This window comes from Protopterus annectens, chromosome 3.part1 (genome assembly GCF_019279795.1).
Source record: "Protopterus annectens isolate FY-2018-M chromosome 3.part1, PAN1.0, whole genome shotgun sequence".
In the NCBI taxonomy this organism is placed as follows: domain Eukaryota; kingdom Metazoa; phylum Chordata; order Ceratodontiformes; family Protopteridae; genus Protopterus; species Protopterus annectens.
The window spans coordinates 1,475,385,516-1,475,398,313 of record NC_056732.1 but is presented as its reverse complement, the minus strand read 5'-3'; the positions used below and the strand labels follow the sequence as shown (position 1 = coordinate 1,475,398,313).

The 12,798-nt window shown below is 44.6% G+C and overlaps 1 protein-coding gene across 1 annotated transcript in view; it reads right to left on the bottom strand.

The window, feature by feature from the left end:
* Positions 1 to 12,798, bottom strand: part of STAM (signal transducing adaptor molecule) — a gene marked incomplete in the record, with an annotated part of 1,274,308 nt that overhangs the window by 718,525 nt on the left and 542,985 nt on the right.

Sequence of the window (12,798 nt, the reverse complement as noted above, 5' to 3'; positions counted from 1 at the left end):
CTCTGGCTTTCCTGTGTTTACCCAGTGTTCAAATCTCATAAATCACTCATTTGCTCATGTTAAGGAATACAAAAAGTGATTTCTTGAGAAAACTGTGCAGTATTCTGAAGTGCTTCTTCTTTCAACATAATATAACCATAGAGCTGGTAAACAGATGGAAATTTGATGTGGTATACAATTGTTTGCAATAACACTGCCAGCCAAACACATCAAACATAAGGGATTTCACTGGACGTCTGTAACGCACCATCATTCTTACCAAGCACAGCTGAGAAATTTGAATCCTTAAATCCCACTCAAACTCACTTCAGTATGTCTGGCTCATTAAAATAAATTCCAATCAGAACTTTGTAAATATGACTTAGGCTTAATGGGTACAGAGGGTCTTCTTCCTTCCATTTGACAAATAGAGGAATTTTCTGTTTTGGTTTTAGCAAATTGAGTACTTCAAAAGGTGAAAACTAGTCTCCTACATCTACATAAATCCAACTGTACCAAATTCTTGTTGAAACTGATTCCAGTTCAAAATATTCACTGTCCTAACGTCTGCTCACAATTTAACTGTCAAATTTTCTGCAGCCAACCCACTAAGCCACCAACCATCCTGTCTATTCTAATCTGAAGTCACTTTGAGAGACAATACGTTTGTTGACTATCCCAAAGTGTTAGTTTTCTGAAGGCAAGTTCTTAAAACTTTTACCAGGTAGACCTCCACCTGTTACATTTTTTTATTAACTACTTTATTATATCTGCTATGAATATGATTCAGTGCCTTAAAAAGTCACATTTTCTAGCCAGCTTCACGTGGTTATGAAACATCTTCACGATGACTGCATAATGGTATGTCTCCATTTCACGCACACTAATCTTACTGTTCATTTGGGAGAATAACTCCAAGCTACTCTGTTTATCAACTGCCCAAAGAATCCACAGAAGTCAACTACAGGTGAAAAATGGAACTGTGAAAGAAAAGTATCAAAGGTAAAACCATCATCTGAAATGCCTGCTGCATAAGAGTCCCATCATGGGACACATTGTTTATATTTTGCAGGTTAACTGGTTGCATGCTCTGCCCACTGCAAAAGTGAAACATCTAGATAAACACTAGTATAACCCCACAAATACAGAAACTCCTTTATTAACTACCGAGTTCAGTTACACTCCCATATGTCACCCTGTAGAAGGATGTACAAGTTCAGTTACACTCCCATATGTCACTTCTGTACAAGGGTGCAAAAATTCAGTTATACTCCCATACGTCATCCTGCAGAAGGATGTAAAAGTTCAGTTACAATCCCATATGTCATCCCGTAGAAGGATGCACAAGTTCAGTTACACTCCCATATGTCATCCTGAAGAAGGATGTACAAGTTCAGTTACACTCCCCTATGTCATCCTTTAGAAAGACATACAAGTTCAGTTATACTCCCATATGTCAACCTGCAGAACGATGTATAAGTATAGTTACACTCCCATTATGTCATTCGTATAGAAGGATGTACAAGTTCAGTTATACTCCCATATGTCATCCTGTCAAAGGATGTACAAGTTCAGTTACACTCCCATATGTCATCCTGCAGAAGGATGTACAAGTTCAGTTACACTCCCATATGTCATTTCTGTAAAGGGTGTATAAATTCAGTATACTCCCATGCATCATCCTGTAGAAGGATGTACAAGTTCAGTTATACTCCCATATGTCATCCTGCAGAAGGATGTACAAGTTCAGTTATACTCTCATATGTCATCCTGTAGAAGGTCATACAAATTCAGTTATACTCCCATATGTCAATCCTGTACAAGGATGTACAAGTTTGGTTCCACTCACATATGTCAACCTGCAGAAGGATGTACAAGTTCAGTAACACTCCCATATGTCATTTCTGTACAAGGGTGTACAAATTCAGTTATACTCCCATATGTCATCCTGCAGAAGGATGTACAAGTTCAGTTACACTCCCATATGTCATCCTGTAGAAGGACGTACAAGTTCAGTTATACTCCCATATGTCAACCTGCAGAAGGATGTATAAGTTCAGTTACACTCCCATTATGTCATTCGTATAGAAGGATGTACAAGTTCATTTATACTCCCATATGTCATCCTGTCGAAGGATGTACAAGTTCAGTTACACTCCCATTAAATAATCTAATGTCACAGACTACCTCTGATAAATCAGCAGGAAATACAGGTATCATTGGGCTCAAGCTCAATGCCAAGAAATGTATAGTTATCCCCTTTGGGAAAAACATGTACTCATGAACTACCGGATCACCTACACAAGAACGACACAGCAAAACACCGACACCCGCACAGCCGACACCACATGGTCGACAACCAAAACACTGACAACGTAATTACCGCACAAAAAAAGGAAATTAAAATTTCCTTTTTTGTGCTAGCAGGGGGGCTCCTACAGTGCATGAATGGAAATCTTTCCATTCTGCACTACGGAGACGTACCTTTTCCCCACTGTTGGCATTTTGATTGTCGAACATGTGGTGTCGGTTATGTGGGTTTTGGTCTTCTCAGCTGTCGTTCTTCTGTTGTGGACCCGAATTACATCATAGGTGGCAGTACACTAAACACCAAAAGTGTGATAAGAGACTTAGGGACACAGGTGGACAGTGGTCTCACCTTCGATAACCACATCGCCACAACAGTCTGGAAATCCTTCTATGTGGCACACCTCATCACTACGGGCTTTTCATCCAGGAAAAAGGAGGTCATTGTCCCACTGTGCTCATCCCTCATTAGACCCATGATAGAATACAACACTCCATTTGGTATGTACCTCTCAATAAATCTGCAACAACTGGAAAGGCCGCAGAAATACCTCACTAAAAGAATCACAGGCCTAAAGCAGATGCCCTATGCTAACAGTCTAAAAAAACTCCACCTATACCCTGTCACATTTCGTCTACTCAGAGGAGCTCTCTGTTTAACATACAAGGCCATGCCAAACCCAGAGCTGTTGGACATGCTACATTTAAAGAAATCCCAATCCCTCAGAGACGCACGCTCCAGGGATCTAAACCTTGTCATCACAATGAACAAAACATGCTGGACGGATAAGTTCCTGACCCAGAGACTCCCCAGACTCTGGAACAGATTGCTCATACATGTCAAGCAGAGCTTTGGCCCTCTTCAAAAGGAACATTGATGATTGTATGGGAGATGGGAAATTCACCCCAGGGATCATGTCAGTCGCCCTGCTAGACAGGGGTCCAGGGAAGTAAATACTGTGGGAAGAAATAGACGGGCAATTGTTATGGCTAGGCTTGTATAGGCCCTAGGGCCGATTGCCTAGTACCAACCTATGAACCTATGTGTCATCCTGCAGAAGGATGTATAAGTTCAGTTACACTCCCATATGTCACTTCTGTAAAGGGTGTATAAATTCAATATACTCCCATACATCATCCTGTAGAAGGATGTACAAGTTCAGTTACACTCCCATATGTCATCTTGCAGAAGGATGTACAAGTTCAGTTACACTCCCACATCACTTCTGTACAAGTGTGTACAAATTCAGTTATACTCCAATACGTCATCCTGTAGAAGGATGTACAAGTTCAGTTACACTCCCATATGTCATTTCTGTACAAGGGTGCACAAATTCAGTTATACTCCCATACGTCATCTTGCAGAAGGATGTAAAAGTTCAGTTACACTCCCATATGTCATCCTGTAGAAGGATGTACAAGTTCAGTTACACTCCCATATGTCATTCCTGTCAAACGACGTACAAGTTCAGTTACACTCCTATATGTCATCCTGTAGAAGGATGTACAAGTTCAGTTACACTCCCATATGTCAACCTGTAAAAGGATGTACAAGTTCAGTTATACTCCCATATGTCATCCTGTACAAGGATGTATAAATAGAAGTTATGTTCTTACCATAACGTTCCATGTTAGTTGTCTTCTTCTCGCCGCCTTCTTGCTGGATGGGTTCGGAGCCGACCTCGGCTCCGACTCGGCCACTCTAAAAGCTCGAGAGTTGGTTCCACCGGCTCGAGGCTCCCCTTATATCCCACAATGCTAGGCGTGAGTTACCTCAGATCTCGTTTGTAAGCTAACCCCAGCTTATAATAGTATCAGAACAACTATAAACAAAGTCCACCTCTAAAACAGGGAGAGAAGGGAGACCTATATCCTCATCCAGGAAATATGCACAACAGCATATGCCTAATAAAAGAGGTGGTAGAAAGAGAGGTCACAATCACAACTCCTCTAGGTCTGTCCAGGCCAGGGGGAAGGAGGGTGGGACGCAAGAAGAAGGCGAGAAGAAGACAACTAACATGGAACGTTATGGTAAGAACATAACTTCTATATGTTAAGTTGTCTATCTCGCCTTCATTCTTGCTGGATGGGATCGCGTCCCTAGCACCTTGTCCCGGGTGGCCTAACGGAACAGACTCCTGAGAACAGTGGAACCAAAGTTAGCTCTATGCCTAGAAGCTAAATCCAACTTATAATGAGTAATGAAAGTGTGAGGAGTAGCCCAAGTAGCCGCTGCACAAATGGTGTCAATAGGCAGTCTGTCTTGGAAGGCTAAAGTAGCAGCCAAAGCTCTGGTGGAATGGGCTTTAGGTTTAACAGGCAGCTTTTGGTGTCTAATTTCATAAACAAGGGAAATCAGAGATGTTAGCCATCTAGATAATGTTACCTTTGAAACTGAAAGTCCCTTTCTGCCTTCTGCATAGGAGACAAACAGCTGATCAGATTTTCTGAATTGTTTTGTTCTATCCAAATAGTACCTCAACTGACGATGAACATCTAGCCAGTGTCATTTTTGTTCAGACCTATTGGAATATTTTGGAAAAAAGACAGGTAGGTCAATGGTCTGATTTAGGTTTGACGTCGAGACTACCTTAGGCAAAAAGGACGGATTGGTTCGTAAGGATACTCTGTCCTTATGGAACAAAAGATAAGGGGGTCGACAGCTGAGTGCATGAAGCTCTGAAACTCTTCTAGCTGAGGTAATAGCTACCAGAAAAAGAGTTTTCCATGATAGCAATTTTAAAGAACAGGAGGCTGCAGGTTCGAAAGGGGGAAGAATCAAAGTAGTAAGAACTAAATTTAGGTCCCAAGGAGAAGGAGGATTTCTTATAGGAGGTCTGAGAAGAAAAACTCCTTTCAAAAAGGCTTTGCAAAGCTTGTGGGACATTAAGGCAGACTCAGAAATACCCACATGAAAGTTAGAAATAGCTGCCAATTGAACTTTAAGAGTAGAAGGAGATGAACCTGCATGGAAGAGTTCAGCTAGAAAATCAAGGACTATTTGGATGGAAGCAGTGAAAGGATCTATGTCCCTTCCTTGAGCCCAATATGTGAAGCGTTTCCACTTACTCAAATAAATCTTCCGAGTGGAAGATTTATGGGAAGCTATCAAAATATCTCGAACAGAGTGAGATAATTGAGGAAGCCTGGCTAAGGTTGGAACTGGAGGAACCAAGCAGTGAGGTTCAGAGAGGGAAGGGAGCGATGAAACTGACCCGACTGATGGATCAAAAGATCTGGAACTAGGTCCAGATGCCACGGTCGCTCCAATAGAAATTGATGTAGAAAGGGGAACCAGACCTGTCGAGGCTAGTAAGGAGCAATGAGGATCAATGAGGCCTTCTGAGCGATAGCTTTCTGTATTACTTGAGAGATTAGTGGGAAGGGAGGAAATGCATACAGAAGTCCCCGGGGCCAAATTTGGACTAGAGCGTCTCTGCTGGGTTGGCCAGGTAATGGGAATAGTGTGAAAAAATCTCTGCACTTGCTGTTTTGGGGAGTAGCAAAAAGGTCGCAGCAAGGCTGACCCCACTTGAGGAAAATTTCTCTCACAACAGAGTCTTTCAGAGACCACTCGTGAGGCATGAGAATAGCTCTGCTCAACTTGTCCGCAATTTGATTGGACTTTCCGGGGATGTGCGTTGCTATCAGAAAACGCTGAGAAGAAATCGCCCATTGCCACAATCTGAGTGCTTCTCGACACAGGGGGTATGACCTGGTTCCGCCTTGTTTGTTGATGTACCACACTACAGACATACTGTCTGTCTGGATTGCAATCGTTCCCAAGGGAAGAGAGTCTTGAAGGGCTTGCAACGCTAAAAGCACTGCTCTCATCTCCAGAACATTTATGTGCAAGTGGCATTCGTTTGGTTGCCATGTGCCCTGGACAGTCCTGCCCTGATAATGCCCCCCCCCACCCGATCAGAGAGGCATCCGTTGTCAGAGTAGCAACCGGAGGGGGTGGAACAAAGGGTCTTCCCAACAAGAGCTGAGGGGAAGATATCCACCACATGAGATGATTTCTGCACGCCTGCGTGATCAGAATGGTGTGGGACATTGGAAGTTGCTGGTATGACCATTGTGTAAAAAGCATCCATTGAAGGATCCGCATGTGGAATCTGGCTAATGGAAGCAGAGGTATGGCCGCCGCCATAATTCCCAACACCTTCAGAACTAACCTGGCTTTGATTCTGTTGTTGTTGAAAAGGAGTGAAACCAGCTTGTGAATGTCTGTTATTCTCTGATGTGTTAGCCTGGCAGACATGTCTACTGTGTCTAGATTTGCGCCTATGAAAGTAATAGTACGACAAGGCGACAAAACAGACTTTTCGCAATTTATTGAAATGCCTAACTTTTGACAAATGCGAAAGGTGTAATCTCTGGCCATCAGAAGGAGATGCTTGGTGGGAGCTGTGAGGAGCCAGTCGTCCAAATATGGAAACACCTGGAATCCTTGTCGTCTCAGGTGAGAAGCTACCACTGCCATGCATTTGGTAAACACCCGGGGGGCAGTGGTGAGACCAAAGGGCAGGGCTCTGAACTGAAAATGACTGGTTCCTAGCCTGAAGCTGAGGAATCTTCTGGAGCGTCTGTTCATTTTTATGTGATAGTACGCATCCTGAAGGTCTATAGAGCACATCCAGTTTCCTTTTCCCAATAGGGGAAGGGTGGACTGCAGCGTGACCATCCGAAATCTTGTTTTCTTGACTGACCTGTTCAAGATACTGAGATCCAAAATTGGTCTCCAGTCCCCTGTTTTCTTTGGAACTAAAAAGAACCTTGAGTAGATTCCGGATCCTTTCTGGTCTGCTGGAACTGGCTGAATTGCTCTTTTTGCAAGCAGCTTTGAAATTTCCAAAGCTGCTATATCCCTTTGAGCGGGTGGAACATCTGGAAGGGATTTTTGTGATTGGTTTGGAATGCGAAGAAAGGGAATGGAATAGCCTTCGGAAATGATGGACTGTACCCATTTGTCTCGAGTCAGGGATAGCCAGGCTTCTGGGTACAGTGACAATCTTCCCCCGGCTGCCTCCGAAGATGGGCAGTCGGGCAACACCTCAGGGATGCTGAAAGGGCTTATCAGAGAAGGGTTCTCGATTGCCCTGGTTCTGCGGACCCCCCCTGCCCCGAGGGCGACATCTACCATTGTTATTCCCGCCTCTGCCTCTGGCGGGGAACCGACTCTGTGCGTCAGGCGAAGTCCCTTGAGATTGTTTACGGAACCACATTTTCCCACTTTTCTGGCCTTTGGGGTAAGGCCTAGAAGGAGTAGAAAAACGGACTCCGACGGCAGAAAGAGTCTTGCCATCAGTTTCGCACCTAGTCAAGGTTTCTTTCACTTGAGGACCAAGAGAGATGATCCATCAAACGGGGAGTTAGTGAAAGACGTCTTGAAGGGGTCCGCATAGCCGCTTAGCCGCATCCAGGCATGCCTACGTAAGGCCACACCTGTCCCTGCGGCCCTACTCGCTCCATCAGCCGCATAAGAAAGGAGGCGCATGGAGGAGTTGGTTATGGAGTTAAGGGTAGCCAGCTGAGTGTTCATCTTATCTTGAAAACCTGCAGCTGTAGGATCCTTTAACATTTCACTCGCTTCTTTAATCAAGTCCCTTTGAAGACGAGTGAAATGGCACAGGTAGTTCAGCGAACGCATAGTAAATGTCGCTGACGAGAACATCCGCTTCCCGTACCTGTCCATGGACCTAGATTCCTTGTTAGGTGGATGGACAGGTACTGAAGGATCAGCTAGCTCCTTCTTAGTGGCAGCAGCCACCACCATAGCATCCACAGAGACTCCTTTTGTTAAGAACTGTTTGTCTGCTGGTGCGGTTATGAATTTGGAGGGTCTCCTGGGAGTGGGGTCCACTGAATCAGGAGCCGTCCATGCCTTTTTAGCAACCACCTGCATGAGGGGGGCAAAGGGGGGGGACACCCAGGAGGTGGAAGGGCGAGAGCCAAACGCCTCAAGGTACACAGATTCATCCTCCGAAGGGTTGAGGGCTGGCCAGTTTCCCCTCTGTTTCAGGATCTCTAGAATGTCTGCAAAGGAGACATCTTCAGAAGGGGAACGGGGGGAACCCTCAGAATCATCTAAATCTGTGTCAGATGTAATGGACTCAGGTGAGTCAATGTGTTTCCTCTTACACTTCCTCTTCCGAGGGGGCTCTTCTGCTAACTCAGGAGAGGCCTCGGAAGAGGATGAAGTCCCCACAGGGGGTTCCTGAGGAGCTGGCTCTCTGCGGTCCGGGATGAGGGAGTGAGTCGACTTGACCTGAGGCACTGTAGAGGAAAGGGCGGACGGAGCCGACTGTGGAGTAGAGCCAGGCTCTAACACACTCCGCATGACCTCGAACGCACCCCTGTCAGGCAAAGCCAGAGGTCCCCGCTCCGAAAAGCTGAGAACCTCCCTCGGCACCGACAGTGATGGCTCCGAGGCCGATGTCGGAGCCGAACTCACCAGCGCCGAAGCTCCAAGAGGAAGAGCGGGGTCGGACAAGGGTCCGATGCCACTCATCCCCTCTGAGCCGACGAAGGAAGTCCGGCGCCGAGATTCTTCCAAGGAAGAAATCGGAGCCGATGACGGAGCCGAAGACAATTGTATCGGCTCCAACGCTACCACAGTCTCGGTTCCGACACGACCCGGCTCCGAGCTCAGTAGAGTCGAAGGAGGAATATATTGATGGCCAGGGGCAGGCATCGACTGATGAGTCGGGCTCTGAAGCATCTGGGCCAGTGCCTCGGACTTAAGAAGTCGACTCACTACCCTCTGAAGGTCATGATCTGACAGCCTCGATGACCTAGAGGAGTGAGATCTATGGCTCCGTTCAGACAGCAGGGGAGAACCTGGAGCCGAATGAACGGAGCCAAGGGATGGTGACCTGGACCTCTTTCTAGTTGTCGGCTCCGAAGGTTTGGTCGGAGCCGACACGGGAATTTCTAATACCTCGGCTCCAGCCGGAGCCGAGGGAACCACAGAAACTGTGGACTGAGACTCATCGGCTCCAGCCGGAGCCGATACAGAAGGAGGTTTAGTAGACTTAGGTCTCGGCTCAGACGCTGGGGCCGAGGACCTAGCAGCCTTAGAGGGCTTCCCAGAGACAGAAAGGGAATCCTCAGGCTTAAGAAGACCCCTTAGGATCAACTTGTTCTTTCTTTCCTGCAGGACCCTGGGGCTGAAGCCGTGGCATACAGCACAGGAGTCCTGCAGGTGCAAAGGCCCCAGGCAATAGACACAAGAAGTGTGAGCGTCTGTCAGAGACATTTTCTGACAGCACGCATCACACTTCTTGAATCCTGAGACCTTTGCTTCTTTTGACATTCCCAAAGTGCAATCAAACACACAGTCAAACACACACTGATTACACCCTGTCTAGTTTAGCTTAAAATAAAACTACTAGCTAGGTTTTAAATTAAGAAAATAACACACACACCCACTAGGGAAGGAAGAAGGCCTGTAGGCCTGGGGGAAGAACTTAAAGTTCTTGTGGGGAAAAAAACGGAATTTTAAGAAAAAGGGATAAGAATTCCTCTATACTAAGGGAAATAAGTATAAAAATAAAAAATAAAGGGGTTTAAAGTACACTAACTTGAACAAGTAAGTCACTTACCAAGAACCGGTAGAAACCAACACCTCGATAGCTGTAGCGGCAAACGAGATCTGAGGTAACTCACGCCTAGCATTGTGGGATATAAGGGGAGCCTTGAGCCGGTGGAACCAACTCTCGAGCTTTTAGAGTGGCCGAGTCGGAGCCGAGGTCGGCTCCGAACCCATCCAGCAAGAATGAAGGCGAGATAGACAACTTAACATCTTCAGTTATACTTCCATATGTCATCCTGCAGAAGGATGTACAAGTTCAGTTACACTCCCATATGTCATCCTGTAGAAGGATCAGTTATACTCCTATATGTCATTCTGTAGAAGGATGTACATGTTTAGTTATACTCCCACAGTTCATCCTGCAGAAGGATGTACAAGTACAGTTACACTCAGATATGTCATCCGGCAGAAGGATGTACAAGTTCAGTTACACTCCCATATGTCACCCTGTAGAAGGATGCTCAACTTCAGTTATACTCCCATACGTTATCCTGCAGAAGGATGTACAAAAGTTCAGTTACATTCCCATATTCATCTGTAGAAGGATGTACAAATTCAGTTAAACTCCCATATGTCATTCCTGTACAAGGGTGTACAAATTCAGTTATAGTCCCATACGTAATCTGCGGAGAAAGATGTACAAATTCAGTTAAACTCCCATATGTCATTCCTGTACAAGGGTGTACAAATTCAGTTATAGTCCCATACGTAATCTGCGGAGAAAGATGTACAAATTCAGTTATACTCCCATATGTCATTCCGTGCCACTGTCATAACTCTTATTCTTAGTGCAGCACAGATAACTAAATACCCAGGACACAATGGTGCTACAGCTCAGTTCACCTTAGTCTATAAAATGTTATCTATATAATCCTTTGCTGAATATTGGATTTTCCCAGTAATCACAAGATCCACAGAAACTGAACCTAAATGTTGTAATTCAGCCTCAAGTCAAGCTAAGCCACTGCTGGCTACTCTGACTCTCTATAATATACTTCTATCACAACTGTTGCATGATGTTTTGACTTTCCCTCATTGGGATGCTAAACAATCAGAATGAATCAAGATATAAAATTACAAGTTTACTGTTTCCCTAGACTAGTTAATAAAGCCCCCCACCCAAACAAAAGTCAAGATTAAAACTTGTTTCATTACCAAACAAATAAAATAGGCAAGCACTTTCACTTTTTAGCCATTAAAATGTTTGCAAGAAATGTCACTAAAGATGCAGCTTGGTGACACGACCAGTATGAATTCTGTGAATATGGACATGTTTAAGAAACCTAGCTTATATATGCCTACCCCACACCCTCTGTTGGAAGCCTTTGTTACGCTTATTGAAAATGATTTAAATGAAGCTTTTTAATAATAATAGAGGTAGGTATAATAATAACTTAACTTCTATGGAAAATTTGGCATTGAAAACACTGTGATGATGATGACACCATAGCCATCAGGCTAGGCGACAAAGGCAGCTCCATTGTAGTTATGGATAGACATAACTACTTTCGATCTATGAAAGAGATGTTGGGTGACAATGAACATTACAATGCTGTTACTAAAAATGATACACATTTTCTTAAACTGAGAATAGACACTATATTAATGGAATGCTTGAATGATAAGAAAATCAATTATCAACCGTATAAGTATTTTTTGGTCAGCGAGCCCCTGATCCCTGTTATACAGGGTTTGCCTAAAGTCCACAAGGATAGCCTTAAACCACCAATGAGGCCAACTGTGGCTGGTCGGGGTTGGGTTACCGAACCCTTTTCCATTTTTGTAGAGAAGCACTTGTGTCAATGGTATATTCCATTTGACCGTAGATTTGTAGAGGATTTGTTTTTTTATTTGGACAGGTGGGATTGAGGACCTGATCAAGTTCCATCAAGACCTAAATCTGACCACTTTTTGAAGTATTCTTTGATATATTCAGAGACATGGATTTAATTCCTAGATACGCTTATAAACAGACAAGCAGATGGGTCACTGTGCACAGGAATTTATAGAAAGCCGTGTTATAGGAACTCTTTGCTCCACAGACGCAGTATGTACCCTCCTCATGTGTTTAGAAACATAGTGAAGGGACAGGGGCTTTGAGCCTCTATATTAAATGGGGCAGAAGAAGATTTCAAATCGGGAACTTACTCAGCTAGGGGGTAGACTAAGGGACAGAGGTTATAAGAAAGGAGAGGTTGATGCGGTACTAACCACAATTCCCCCCCCTTAGGGCCAACATAGCAAAAAGTACAGTTTTGTACCTACCATAAATGTAGATGTCCGAACTGGATAGCATCTGCAGTCATAACAACTGGGTTGTCCTGTCGTCAGGCAGCCCTTCGGTCGGCCGGATTCCAAAGTCTGGGTCCGGCTTCGGCTGATGTCGCACTTCATCCGACGTCATCTCTGTTGGTCTTCGGGTATAAAGGCATCAGCCGACGCCATTTTCTTCAGTGTTTCTTGCCCCAGATGCCAGTGGCCCTCTTGGAAGGCTAAAATTTGGATAAATGCCAATGTATGCAGACAAGGAAGAAGGCATGTACAAAAAATAAGCATGTATGTACATATATACAAACAAATACACCATAAGAGACTCCCCCCCAGCTAGCTATTAGGAGTGTAAATACCCTAGGAGTACCACAGAGGGGAAGGAGGGTGGGTAATCCTGACTGCAGATGCTATCCAGTTCGGACATCTACATTTATGGTAGGTACAAAACTGTACTATGTCCTTCATGGATGCATCTGCAGTCATAACAACTGGGTAGAATACCATAGCTAAACTAGGGGTGGAGGAAGAATAAGTAAAAATTATGGTGTAGTCAGGATCCCTTGCAGTACAGCAGTGGCAAACCCTGCTCGGGATCTGGAATATAGAGGTAAATTGTAATGCTTGGCAAATGTATGCACGGAGGT